The sequence below is a fragment of the Panthera leo genome, chromosome B1 (genome assembly GCF_018350215.1).
Source record: "Panthera leo isolate Ple1 chromosome B1, P.leo_Ple1_pat1.1, whole genome shotgun sequence".
NCBI classification, from domain to species: domain Eukaryota; kingdom Metazoa; phylum Chordata; class Mammalia; order Carnivora; family Felidae; genus Panthera; species Panthera leo.
Genome location: NC_056682.1, coordinates 148,328,555 through 148,343,964, shown reverse-complemented (window position 1 = coordinate 148,343,964; position 15,410 = coordinate 148,328,555). Strand labels below are relative to the sequence as shown.

General features: G+C 34.7%; 1 long non-coding RNA gene across 2 annotated transcripts in view; it reads right to left on the bottom strand.

Moving 5' to 3' along the window:
* Window positions 1-449: 449 nt before the first annotated feature.
* LOC122218174 overlaps window positions 450-15,410 on the bottom strand; it is an 89,107-nt gene continuing 74,146 nt past the window's right edge. For both annotated transcript variants that reach the window (XR_006201923.1, XR_006201924.1), the window contains exons 8-10: window positions 5,386-5,506; window positions 764-849; window positions 450-488 (exon numbers count right to left, since the gene is read on the bottom strand). This is a non-coding gene — a long non-coding RNA (uncharacterized LOC122218174). The remainder of the gene's footprint in view (window positions 489-763; window positions 850-5,385; window positions 5,507-15,410) is intronic.

Below are 15,410 nucleotides of genomic sequence, written 5' to 3'. Positions count from 1 at the left end.
AATATTTGCCTTCTAAGATGTCCAATTATTATAAAAATATTTTTGTGACTAATCCAAAACTTCCCTTGCCCAAATCAAAAAAAAAAAAGTATTATCTTTTTGAATATATAGTAACTATTTTAATTTTACTATATTATTTTTAATGTTAATATTTAATTTAATATATTATTATATATAAAATTAGAAGACTATCTTTATTATAGATTGTAGCCTTATGTCCAAAAGGGGTTGCAATGTAACCTCTTCTGATATAAAAAGTTTTTAAAGTAACAGATTATACAACTATTTAAAATCTCTATAGCCCCCTTGTAATTCACTATGTGGATTTTTCCCTAATTCTTTTCATGTTACGTGTATTACGGTTAGGAAAAAATCTTGCATTCATTCCAGTTACACAGTTTACTAGATTTGTGATCTCAGGTACCTTTCTTTTTGTTTTCTTTTTCTTTTTCTGAAATCCAAAGCTATCCAAGCTGCATTTTCCTTATCTGTAAAAATAGACATAAATTACATAGCTTATCTCATAGGGCTATTGTGAATATATTTCATGTAAAGCATTCATCAGCTTCTAGCACATAAGCATTTTTTACCTTAAATAATGTAAACTAATAGAACATTTTGTAAGTATACTAGATCCTGTAGGACTTAGTATAACTCTAATCTCTATTAAATACAAAAAGCTTCTTATAATTTAATAATTCAGACATAAAAATCAAGGGGGGAAACTTGAAATTCTAGAGTACTATGGAGATCAGATACATACCTGAAGGAGACTAGCAGTTCAAGTTCAAAATTTGATTTCAATCCACTGCCATATAGAAAACATCAGCTTTATTTAAATTGTTAAAGCTAGGAGGCAAACAGGAAAAATGTTATTTTTCCTTTAATGCTGAATAAATGGGTGGTTATAAAAGGCAAAGAGACTTATCCAAGTTGAGTAAGTGGAGAGGCATGATTCAGATCCTGGATTCATGAGACTACAGGCCACTTTCTTAATCTGTGCATGAAGAACATGCATCAGGGGAAAACGTCTATTTAGAAGGAACCATAGGCATTATCTACAGAGCTATGTGTAACACACACAGGGTAGCAGCACCATAAGTCATGATCTGTATCAAAATATTTAGGTTCTATTCAAACATTTTAGAAAATATAGTACATAGAAGGAGGTCATTAATCTTTATATTTTGTATTTAACCAATATTAGTTTGATTTTGAGAAAATAAGTTACATATCTTCTAGAAAGAAAGGGAAGTTTCTGGAATGGGCTACAAACACTTTTTGAAATATATATGTATGTTAATTTCCATACTTTGAGCCATGTGCAAAATATCAAACTATCAATAGAATTTGGTATAAAACTCAAAATATTCTGATAAAACCATGCCTTGTGAGTATGGGGACAGTTAATAAATGGAGCTTCTCAGTTATTGGCCTTTTGGTTTTGAGCTATTGTATGACTGATAAAGAACACCAAGAAATATACAAAGCAACTTCTGATGAGCCCAGTTTGTTCACTCAATAACTATTTTTTAAGCACATAATTAGTCCCATGGTAAGCCAAGCCCATTCTAGGGAATAGTATGGTGGTCATGGGGCTGTCTGCCCATGACTCTGGCACTTGCTGGTGCTGACTCCAGGCATGAGAAATCTATGACCACCTAACAAATGGAAGTTAGGTGTGCCAGGGAGATTGTGGAATTGACAACCACTCAGATTCTACAACCTGGACATATAGGATTTGAATTCTTTTGCAGGAATCCACAGTCATTAAGTGTGGGGAATAAATTTAGGAATTCTCTGAGCTTGCACCAATGGGTAAACAAGGCATAAAGAATTAGAAAGCCATAGGATTAACACACCCAAGTTTGGGTAAACAAGATTAGGTAAATAAGATTAGGTAAACAGGGCAAAAGCACCCAGTATAAGACAAAGGTATAGGAATAGGATACCTCAGGTTGAAAAACATCCAAGATTAGGTAAACAAGATTAGGTATTCAGGGCGGAAGCCCCCTCCAATTTAATACAATAGCAAAAAGCTGCTTTCACTGGAAGGACAAAAACAGGTAAACAGGGCCAAGTTGCCCAAGCGGGTCTATTTAGCAAAAGAAAGGTGCCTTGTTGACCCTGAGGTAGCATGCTCTGTCTTTCTTGTTCCCTAGGCCAGCTCAGGTAAACAGAGGTGGAGCCTCATGTATGCTGTAAACAACCTTCTACCCAGCACCAGAATTTTGTTTGGTATTGACCCAAACCCCTAACACCACATATCTTCAAAACCCCTTTTCCCCCATGCCCAGGAGTTAATGTTCATGGTTTCATTGTCTCTTTGTGCACTCTCATCATGTTGTAAGCCTTCTGATCCTAATAAAAACAGAGCAAGGACCCTTACTCGGGTCTCTTGTCTCCTCCTAGACATTAGCCTCTGTCACACTTCAATCCAGCATCCGCTCTCTTGCTAGGCAAGAGAGAACTCCAGACCCAGAGTCTACAACAACTAAGGTCACTTCTAGTTTAATGTATAACATTTACAGGGGCTTTGAAGATAATTCAGAGATTTATCTTTATCCATTCTCTCAAAGAGAAGAGGTCACAAACTTTTTTAAATAAAAAAATTCCTCCTGAGTACTGAACAGGTTAGATCATTTCTCATCATTTTCAATGACCAAAATAGTAGAAATGCCTAAGGAATGTGTATGTATTGAATTTCTACAAATTTTGCCAGCCACAAGATGTGGAACAAGGTATTTCTGCTGTTTTATTGAGTTAATCCACCGATAAGCCTTCCCAGAGTATGGCTTAAAATGTGCATATCCCTACCACTAATTCTCATCCTTTAATGAAAATAAACTTTTGGGCTTTTTTTTTTATTGCATTAACTGCTAAAACTGTTCCTTTAGGTACTCATCCCCATTTACCATCCAGTCTGAGAATATTATAATTGAAAAGGCATAGAGAGGTCATTGAACCATTCTAAAATCCCCTTCTATAGACACTTCTCTAAAGAAGACATCCGGATGGCCAACAGGCACATGAAAAGATGTTCAACATCGCTCCTTATCAGGGAAATACAAATCAAAACCATACTCAGATATCACCTCACACCAGTCAGAGTGGCCAAAATGAAGAAATCAGGAGACTATAGATGCTGGAGAGGATGGGGAGAAACGGGAACCCTCTTGCACTGTTGGTGGGAATGCAAATTGGTGCAGCCGCTCTGGAAGGCAGTGTGGAGGTTCCTCAGAAAATTAAAAATAGACCTACCCTATGACCCAGCAATAGCACTGCTAGGAATTTATCCAAGGGATACAGGAGTACTGATGCATAGGGGCACTTGTACCCCAATGTTTATAGCAGCACTCTCAACAATAGCCAAATTATGGAAAGAGCCTAAATGTCCATCAACTGATGAATGGATAAAGAAATTGTGGTTTATATACACAATGGAATACTACGTGGCAATGAGAAAAAATGAAATATGGCCTTTTGTAGCAATGTGGATGGAACTGGAGAGTGTGATGCTAAGTGAAATAAGCCATACAGAGAAAGACAGATACCATATGGTTTCACTCTTATGTGGATCCTGAGAAACTTAACAGAAACCCATGGGGGAGGGGAAGGAAAAAAAAAAAAAAAGAGGTTAGAGTGGGAGAGAGCCAAAGCATAAGAGACTGTTAAAAACTGAGAACAAACCGAGGGTTGATGGGGGGTGGGAGGGAGGGGAGGGTGGGTGATGGATATTGAGGAGGGCACCTTTTGGGATGAGCACTGGGTGTTGTATGGAAACCAATTTGACAGTAAATTTCATATATTAAAAAAAAATAAAATAAAATAAAATCCCCTTCTACTACACCACAGCTTATAGTCACTCAACATCTCCTTGAATACCTGCAGAGATAGGTCTTTAACTTTTAAAAAAGTTTTTCCTTATAGATTATTTTTAATATCTTTTTTGAAGTATAATTGACATAGTAGTTTCAAGTGTAAATCCAATGATTCAGTATTTGTATACACTGTAAAATAATTACAACAATAAGTCTACTAATCACCATATTAAGTTATGAAATATACCATACAGTATTAGTGATTATAGTGCTGTATATTACATTTCCATTTCTTATTTATTTTATGACTAGAAGTTTGTACCTCTTGACCCCCTTCTCCCATTTTGCCCACCCTCCAATCCTCCTTCTCTCTGGCAACCACCAATCTGTTCTGTTTCTGTGAGTTTGGTTTTCTTTTGTTTTGTTTGTTCGCTTGATTTGCTTTTTAGATTCCACATATATGTGAAATCACATGGTGTTTGTCTTTCTCTGCCTGACTTGTGTTAGCATAACACCGTCAAGGTCCATCCATGCTGTTGTAAATGACAAGATTTTATACAAGGTTTCTTTTCTTTTTATAGCCAAGTAGAATTTCATTGTGTGAGTTTTTGCACGTGTATCTCACATCTTAATCTATTCATCCATCAATGGACATTTTGGATGTTTTCATATTAATATCTTATATATTAATTTTCTTCTTCCATCTGAGTACCCAAAAAATAAACTTATGCTCTCTTTCCTATGATAGCCTGTCCAGCTTCTGAAGGTCACTCACAACCTTTTCATGGGCAGAACATCCTGGTTGCACCTGCTCTTTGAAGGACAACCACATGCTGAAGACTTTGCAGAGTGGATTTATATATATATATATATATATATATATATATATATATAATGTATATATTTTATATATATAATATATAAACTTTTTATATAAATTATAAAATAAAATTTATATAAATTTATATATATTATATAAATATATAATTTTTGTTCTTTTAGGCAAAGGTGTTTTCTGTTTATTATATTCTAATCATTTGAATTAAGATTTAACACATGAAAGTAATAGAGGCCAGGATTACAGCTTGTTAGAGCTTGCTGGGTTGGTGTGGAGGATGAAGTTAGATCACCAACCAGAAAGAGTAATTATTCCCTCCTGATAATACTTGGTTTCAAAATTCCACCACTTATATTCAGATTTAACTACATATTAAGCTCATATCTGGTTCCAATTACTATATAATATGTTTTCCTATATCTTTAGATTAGCTGGAGAACATAATTACCTAAGGATCCCTGAGGATATGTAGCAGGAAGAGGCCTGACTTACTCAAAGCTTCAGCTCTGATGCTCATGAAACCATCGTTTATGAAGTCAGATACCATGATGAGTGCTTTTCTACATTTCATTTAACTTATTTGCCAGTTCCAGGATAATAATTTTTATATTCACACTAAAGATAAAAAAATTCAGACTCAAAAGTGTGGCTTTCCCATCCACAGCTAATAAGGAATAAGATCTAAAAATCTAAACACATATCTGTCAAATCTAGAGCTTTCACTACCTTATTTAGTGTGGGAGTTTCCATGGCTGACATCTTCCTTATCCCTGCTGCCTCCTGATAGCTAGAATTTCAATAACAGGACATCTGCAGCCTTATACAGCTGGCTAGTAATCAGGACTACCTGTTGGCCAACACAAATAAAAACCAAAGATTGAGTAAGCAAAACCACTCATAAGAAAAGTGCTCATAAGCAAGACAAATACTTCATGATCTTGCTTATATGTAAAGAAACCAAATTCCCAGAAACATAGAGTATATTGGTGGTTGCCAGGGGCTGGGGAGTGGAGGGTTTATAAGATGAGTAACTTCCGGGGACCTAACATACAGCACTGTGACTATAGTTACTAATACTGTATTAGTATGGTATACTTGAAATTTGCTAAGAGTAGACCTTCAATGTTCTCACTACACACACATATACATACACATGTTCCCAAAGGTAACTATGTGAGGTAATGGATGTGTTAACTAACCTTATCATAGTAATCATTTCTCAATATATACATATATCAAATCATTATATTGTATACCTTAAGCTTACTCAATGTTATAGGTCAAATATATTTCAACAAAGATGGAAAAAGTATTGTGCATTTTAAAAAGCTTAATAAGTAAAGCTACTATTTTTTAATCTTGTTTCAATTCTGTGTGTGTGTGTCTATGTACTAAGTTATGACATATAATACATTCTTTTAACCATGGGTGAATTTAAAAACATTTGAAAGCCAACTTAGTAGAATCACTATAGCATTACTGAGGAAGGTGGATTAGAGACAGAGTATTAGAGTAGATAATCTGATTAAGAGGCTATTATAATAGTCCAGAAGAGAATGAGAAACTAAACTAAGGAAATGGCAATGAGAATGCAAGAAAATGATTACCAGAGTGTATAAAGGAAAATTTAATTACCAGAATGAAGGGACAAGGAAAGTACAGGTGAGTTTCAGATTTCTGGCTTGGATGAATGAGTGATGTATGACCATTAGCTGAGGGATTAAATAAAAGTGAGAAGCAGATTTTCAAGGAAAAAATAGTAAGTTTAGTTTTGAATCATATCCATCATATATCTAAATGAAATATGCAGTTAGATATTCCATTCTACAGGACAAGACTCTGGACTAAAGGTATAGGTTAGGGACTCAGAAGTCGATTATATGATTCATAACAAGAGTGGACTAAGATAAGAGGTCAACTACAATAAGTTGAGGGAAAAGAATCAGTGAATAAGACTTAAGGTTACTGTTAGAAAAGTTGAAAAAGAACAGAAGAGAGTGGCTTTAAGAAGCTAAAGGAGAGAAAAAAAGGGTTTCCAGATGGAGTAGTCACCACTATTTAAATGCCAAACAATATAATATAACATGAGGACAGAAGAACATCTATGGTTTTCACAATAAGTGGTAACTGGCAGGGCACCTGGGTGGCTCAGTCAGTTAAGCCTCTGACTTCGGCTCAGGTCATGATCTTGCGGTTCGTGAGTGCAAGCCCCACATCTGGCTCTGTGCTGACAGCTCAGAGCCTGGAGGCTGCTTCAGATTCTGTGTGTGTATCTCTCTGCCCCTCCCCTGCTTGCACTCTGTCTCTCTGTCTTTCTCTCAAAAGTAAATAAACATTAATTAATTAATTAATTAATTTAAAAAGTGGTAACTGGAAACTTTTGTTAGAACAATTTCATGTAAGTAAAGAAATGGAAACACAGATTGTAAGACAAGGAAATGAACAGTATGTTATACACACATGTACAAACACACACACATACATATGCACACACATATACATACAGATACACCTGTTAGTCCTTGGATAATCTACTCTGACCTCAGATTGGCCCAAATTAAACTGATGTACAGCAACATGCTAGGTTTAATAAATTAGATTTCTGATTGAGGCAGTTTGCTTTAAATAAGTGAGATAAGCTAGAACGTTCAGTTATAAGAAAGTTTAATGTTTCTCTGGGTTTTCAGTGATTTTTCTGTACTTCTGCCACATGACAGTATAAAGCATTAGTTAAGAGGGTGGGCTTGGACCCAAATTACTGATGTTCAGTACCATCTCCGCCACAGTATAATATATAGTAATTAGCATTCTCTACTTCTCTTTCTCTGTAATGGGGATCGTGTGAACAATAATGCTGGGCTCTGAAGGTTGGTTGTTTTGAGGATTACGTGACAATACATATAAAGCAGTTAGGTTTGCACTTGAGCACTTAAATGTTACTTTTTTTCTGAGTTCTAATTCACATAAAGGAAAAAAGAGAAAGGACAGATTTTGATGCATTACTAAAATTTGGATCATATAAACTCTGCTGACATAGAAATTGAACTGAAAGGATACAATATTCTTGAGGACTCTCAAATAAATGGTAAAAAAGCCCAACTTTTATAACTCTTGACTACAGACATGCAATCTGCATACATATTTAAGGTAATTCTTGAAGTTTTTGAGGGCTCTCGTGTTCAGTCCCACATTTGACTGTTATATCCTTTCTATTGTGTTAAGTGCACCTTTAATTGAAAAAGAGAATATAGTATTTCATAAGGTAACCATGATGCTTAGATCCTCCCAGATATGGTCCATTGATATGTGAAGCTCTAACTCTGATCACTAAAATCAGAGCTGAAAGAATCATGCAAAAGATTTTAATCTCTTTAACATTTTTAATAGTCTTTATTTTTTTAAATTACAACACTACCAAACATGCTATCCAGTAGATTATAATCAATACTGATAAGATGCTTAGAAAATATTTTTAATTATGGAAATTAAGTTTTAAAAAAATAAGAGCATGGGGCAACCTTATATGATATTATAAGCTTTATATATACAAGACAGAAAATTTGATCACAAATAGATGTATTTGGTAGTCACTCAGTTTCAATGAAACCACAAACATTGGCTATTCCCCAATTTCAACACATTGTGATAGTTGATGATTCAACTCAGTAATAACTGATCCCAGGGAGAGGCTTTCAAGCCACAAACTTTTCCATACCATTCACTTCTGAGTCTATAAAATAGCTGTAATAATCCAGGGCCAGTCACTTCTAATTGCTTACAACAGCATCCACGAGAAGGAACTGGCTGAGAAGTCTGAGGTAAGAGAGGTCTTAAATATGATAAACTAAGGTAGATAGATGATAGATAGATGATAGATAGATAGATAGATAGATAGATAGATAGATGTTAGATAGGTAGATAGATGATAGATGGTAGATAGATAGATGATAGATAGATAGATAGATAGATAGATACAAATAGATGATAGATAAACAGTAGACAGATAGACATATCCTGTAAAATGCCAAAATTAAAATTATTGAGACTGTCATACAATGGTTGCTTGAATTTGTAAACTTAGTAATTAGTGATTTTGGGTATCGTGCTTTATCATTATACCCAACAGCACCCAGTACAATGCTTTGCAGCTTAGAAGTTATGCTCTGTGTGTGTTTACTTATGTCTGTGAGAAGTGTGTGTGTGTGTGTGTGTGTGTGTGTGTGTGTGTGTGTGTAAAATTGCCTATTCTGCAAGTCCTCCCATAGAATTCTAAACTTCACTGCAATTTTAAATGCCTGTCTTATTACAACATCATCTGGTATTTTTCCAAATCCCAATTTGAATTTTGAACAATATGATCAAAAATAAAGACAGAGTTCAAAATGTGAGTACATTTTTTCTTTTACATTTTATTTTTCCATCTCATAGAAATTTAGGAAGCATCAAGAGGTGATAAAATACCCCTAGAATCTCCATTAATTGCCCAAAGCCATCCCCAAATAATAATAATGTTATGGACAATTGACATTTTCCTGAATGTAAAACTTTAAAAAATCTTCAGAAACTTTGTAATGTGTTGGCCTATGATTGCATAAATAAATTAATTAAATACTTAATTTAGCTCAGTTTTATAAAAATTATTAGCAATTATAACATTCATTATAACAACATATATGATAAGATAGAGTCTACAACTGAAATTAAAATATAAAATGAAATGCTTTGGAAATGTTCTTTCCCATATGTCAAAAATATGTCCTTCTAAATAGTGTGGAATTTTCAGGGTTTCCTGAGAACCAATTCAAATCATTCTTTCACCGAAACTAATTTATAGACATTATTACCATGTTTTGAACATCCTGAGATCAACTGCTTACCCCCACACTACCATTCTCTCTATGTAAACTAAGGCTGTATTTTACTCCAGAAACTACCTTTATTACCATATATGGAGAGGTATTATTCTGAAATGATATGTGAAAGTTGATTTGTAAAAGAATTGAGGTAACATAGTTGTAAAGTTGCAAAGTACCTTTGATTTTACCTAAAAAAACAATGTGCTCCATTAACAAATAGATTGATGCCCTAAGATTAAGTGACTTGCCTAAAGTCAGAGTTGTTAGTAACATAATCTGTACTACAACTGGATTTTCTAAATTTATTCTAACATTTGATCTTTCTCCTGATTTCTAGGATATTTCTGAATAAGATGAAAGTTCTCCTTCTGATCACAGCCATTTTGGCAGTAACTGCTGGTTTCCCGGTAAGTATCTGTTTCTATATTCCAGAGTATTTATGGTCAATATTTCAGAGTATTTATGAATTTGAATTTTTTTGTTCTAATTCGAGAATCCTGGGAATTTTCCCCACACACACTGTATTCCTACTTTATAAACATGCCTGATATCTGCCCCTTTAACATGATGTAAATCATATATTGTTCAGTGCTTAGTTCGTTCAATCCACATAGCATTGATACAGTGGTGAATTTTAATCATTTAGAATACATATTAACACTTTCCAGGAAAAGGGTTACTCTAATGTTTTCTGGATGCTCAAATCCTAGATTTTTAAAAACTGGATAGTATAAAATAATATTAAATAGTAGAGAAATTATTTCCTTCACACATATGTATATATTTCTCAGTTTGTGTGTTTCATGAACATGAGTTGAACTAATTTCACTATTTGAGTTTTAGGTCACTCAAGACCCGGAAAGAGAACAACCAAGTGTAAGTTACATATCCTCTTTTTAACATGTAAGATGTCCATGCGACATATCCATAACTGTGGTTAAAGTTCCTTTATCTAACCTTCTCAAACTCTAGATAAAACCTTAAAGAGTTTATATAAAGCAGTCAACAGAACAGACTTCAAAAATTTGATCTTGCTTGTATGAAGGGAATTATATCAGCACCTCATGTTAACAGTGGGAACCAAAATGAAACTTGAATCACTCTGAAATATACTCGGTTATGACATTTTTGTTAGAATTATCTAGACTAATAGAGGCTGTTAATTATTCATGTCTCCACTCTGCTTAACTCTACAAAGTTCATTCCACAAAAGGTAAAATAATAATAATAATAACAATTAAAACTTGAGAATTAGGAGATGTGGACCAGTTTGACAATCTTGCCAGTGACAAATTCACTGAAGAATTATTTTGTCTAAATAGTTAATCAAATTTTTTTAAGAAAAGAAAAATAAAAGTTGAAGAGGAAGGTTCTTATTTAAGGATCTGCTTATACTCATAAAAATCTTATTATCTGAAAGGAAGTTTGGTTTTGAGGCCAAAGATACAAACAGTGTTAAAGATACAGAAATTGATAGGGATATAAATAGAAGATAAGAGACAGAAAAAAGAAAAATAAAGAAAGATAAAGAGGATACAGGGCCAACACAAAGTTTGGGTAAAGATCTAGTATAAAGACAAAGGGAGAAATCTGATGTTCCCTCATTAATCCCCCTCCCTCTTGGCCTTCTAGTTAAAAGTGATTATCAGAAAAATTTGGCCATGAGCAGAAAGGTATGAAGATATAGTTATCTTTAAGTAATTTCCTTAAATTTTCTAAAATAATGTAAATTAAATCCCTGTTCATAGTACACAGAGAAAAGGTAAATGATCCTAGAACTTCTAAACTCCCTACTTAAAAATGAAGGCCCACATGTTAAAAGGCTATTTTATCTCTCTCCAGCATGAAAAGTAAAACAAGTCTTTTTAATTTCTTTCTTTCAACAGGTCACTCAGAGCAATGGATCACCTTCACAGTTTTATGGATCCCCTTTCCCATATCCATTGGGCCCATATTATGTACCATTCCTGTATCGAGGATATCCATGGTATCCATATAATTTTCCTATTCCAATACCTCTGTCTGACCCTACAACTACACCTTCTAGTGGCCAGTAAATAAGAAAAAAAAAGTCCCACTGCAATTTAAAATGAAATAGGTGGTAAGTACACATAATACAAAGCATGTGTTTTTTAAGTTATTTGTGAATTATAATGTACCATTCCATGAAAAATATATTGCAATGTTCCCATTTATCCCCATTAAGTTACAATTTGTTTCCATCTTTTTCTCTGGTATACATCGTTAGTCTCCACTCAGCAGTTAAGTTCCTGTGTCTTTCCATGATCACAGTAGCACAGCAGTTTAAATACCTCCTTTGCTATGATATAATAGAAACAAACCCTTTCCTTTCTTACTAACATATTTCTAACTTTTTAAATATTTTCTACTATCAACATTTGTGCATATTTGGACTAAATCAGGAGTCTAAAGGAGGCAAAACTTCAACTAAAGTGCATATCACAACAGATGAACTTGTGGATGTAAGGTCTAAGGCAGACTTCAGACTATTCCTTAGAAAATCATGTATTTTTCTAATTAATATTAAAATTTCAAACTAGTTTCTGATGGTCATATCATAATAAAATCCTTAAGGCTGAATATCCCATGTACAAAAGGGGCCCCTATCATCTCATCATATCAAAACCAAAGTTACTGGCTTAACTGAAGGAATGCAGACTAAAGATTACACTAGGACCAAGAGGACTGTTTTAGGAAACAAAAACTTTCAGCTATTACCTACCATCAAAGGCCTCTGCCTTCTTTCCTGCATCTACTCAAGTTTTCTTGAACATAAAGTTTCCCAGTCGTTGGACTAGATTTACTTTTAAAACAACCTTTGTGGGGTGCCTGGGTGGCTCAGTCGGTTAAGTGCCCGACTTCAGCTCAGGTCACGATCTCGTGGTCTGTGGGTTCCAGCCCCGCGTCGGGCTCTGGGCTAATGGCTCAGAGCCTGGAGCCTGTTTCCAATTCTGTGTCTCCCTCTCTCTCTGCCCCTCCGCCGCTCATGCTCTGTCTCTCTCTGTCTCAAAAATAAATAAATGTTAAAAAAAATTGTTTTAAATAAATAAAGCAATCTTTGTAATTAAAAAGTAAAAAAATTATAAGTTCACAAGCAAATTACCCATCTGGATTAATAACTGAGCACTTATCATTTATTTCAGGTCTCTACAAAGTTGAATGTCAGCCACTTCCCTGAAGAGTCAATATTCCTGCTAATAAAATAAAAATAAATATAACTGAAGTAGCATCAGTATTCTCTCACAGATATCTTTTGTGTCCCTCTTTAGTAAATAGAAGATCTTGGTTTCCTATTTTCTAAATGTGCTTTGCTGGTAGGAATGCAAAATAATTTTTAACAGATTTTAATATAGATTTCTTGATGACTAACCATTCTATAAAAAGTATGGGGAGTGTGGCGCCTGGGTGGCTCAGTGGGTTGAGCGTCCGACTTCAGCTCTGGTCACGATCTCGCAGTCCGCGAGTTCGAGCCCCGCGTCGGGCTCTGGGCTGATGGCTCAGAGCCTGGAGCCTGCTTCCGATTCTGTGTCTCCCTCTCTCTCTGCCCCTCCCCCATTCATGCTCTGTCTCTCTCTGTCTCAAAAATAAATAAATGTTAAAAAAAAAAAAAATTTTTTTAAGTATGGGGAGTGAGGTGACCAACATCAACCAGTCCTGGAAGTACCTTGAATAAAAGTCTATCCACCATCTTCTGCTGTATAGTTGCACCAATTGTATTAACAAGAGCCAGCAGTTGATTTAATTTAATTCAAAAAATATTTGAGTAATTGTGCCTCAATTACTCAATTGAGTCTGTAATTTATATACTGTAGGATATAAACTTGATATGTTGGTAAGGGATATCAAAACAATCAAGTACTTAATCTAACTTCAAAAAACTGATGAGTAAGATCCTAAAGCTAGATTGATACCATGCTTGCAGGTTACAAAGTGTTTTTCTGAATCATTAGATCAGCAAATTATCACCTAATCTCTGCTCAGTAATCACAATTCATATGTGGGGAAACTAAAGACCATGAAAGTCCTATGGAACTACACATAGACCTAGCCCATGGCAGAAAAGAAATACAAACCAAGCCTATTCAACTCCTATGTTTTTGCCAGCAGCATATATACTAAAATAAATCCTGAGTCTAGGACTCTACAATGGCAGTACCAAAGTCTGTCTGTTTTCAGTTTATTTCAGGAGGAAAAATCAAACCCCTGCTAATAAATGCAACTACCACCCATTTCCTTCTCTGCTAATCTAGATGTCACACTGCCACCAGAGTTATCTTTCAAAACATACACTGACTTATATCTCCGACCTCTAAAATGCCTTGGAAGGCTTCATAGTAGCTGCAGTAGAAATCCATTTCCCCCTACATGGCATTCAAGGCTTTCTACAAAGTAACCTTGAGCTTCCTTTTTTTTTTTTTTTTTTTTTTTTTTTTTTTGAGCTTCCTTTTGAATTACCATGCCATGAGCCCATCTCTCTCCCAGCCCCAGGTGTTCTGCCACACTATTGCCATTCCCCACAACTGGCTTTCACTCTCACACCCTGTGCCTCTGCTTAGGTGCTCTAGCTTCATGCAACGTCCATTCCTCGGGTTCACTGTTTAAATCCACTTTATCTCTCAAGATCTAAATCCAGTATCATGACCGTCATGAAAAGCTTTCTCCTATCTCTCCAAACAGAATAACTCACCACTCTGACCTTTCTCCACTACATTTTACTTCCACTTTAAAAAAAAAAAAAATCTTATTATACTTTAATTTCTAAAAAATCATTCATTTACATTTCTGTATCTTTCTTGAGAAGACTGTAAGTTCCTGCAGTAACACAATAATATAAGTATTCCTCAGCACTTAGCAGAGTACTCAGTGAATATTTGAGAAATAAAAAGTATTAAGAAAACTTCCAAATTCTTAATGTTAAACAAAACAGCTTTTTCATATCTCTGACCTATATCAATACATAAATTAGCAGAGTATTCCTATTTTTGAAAAAAAAACTTCTTAAAATTAATATATCAATGGTAACAGTTTTCTCTTAATCAACTATAGCATTAGCCAAAAAAAATGGGTAAATTTGTGTCTATCCATACTTTGCCATAGAAACTGCCATAAAATGTGAAGTCATAAATAAAATTTTTTGTCACAAGACAATACAAGTTGGATACAATAGAATAGATAGAAAGAAAGATAGATAGATAGATAGATAGATAGATAGATAGATGATATATCTCAAAGGATTTAACATTTGTGTCAGTTATGGAAAAACCAAGTTCAGAGGCTTTTAGTTAACCAAGTATATATTCCCTTTCATAGAAATGAAATGCACATAGCAAAGAGTTTGCAAACTTTATTATAGAACAACATGTCCTGATCATCAGCTTCCATAAATCTCATGATGAACATTCTAGAAACAAATCCCTGAAAGAGGAAAAGGTAGCAAGTGGTGATGAAAATAAACTCTCCTGCAGTAAATGACAAAACAGCATCCAACAAGATTCTACTTGCACAATGAGCCTTTCATTGTGTCACAATGGCAACCTTTGTCCCCATAGGTCAATTATCAGGAAATAAGAAAAATTCTCTTTGGACCAAGATTACATTTCTCCACTCCAAGTTAAAAGTGTTCATGGCTAACCCCTCAACATCAATGAGGGAAATTCTGCCATGACCCACTAGCTGGCTACAAATCAAGGTCAGCCTAATGAGCCTCTCAGCATGACTTGAACAGGGAAACTGCTGTCTCCCTTGGTCATTTTCAAGGATCAGAGCTTCCTCAAACATTAAATATTCATCCTTTGGTATTAAAGTCAGTGATCCCATTTAAAACTATGGGAGGGAGAGCAAGAAGACTAGACTGTCCTCAATATAACTTGGTAA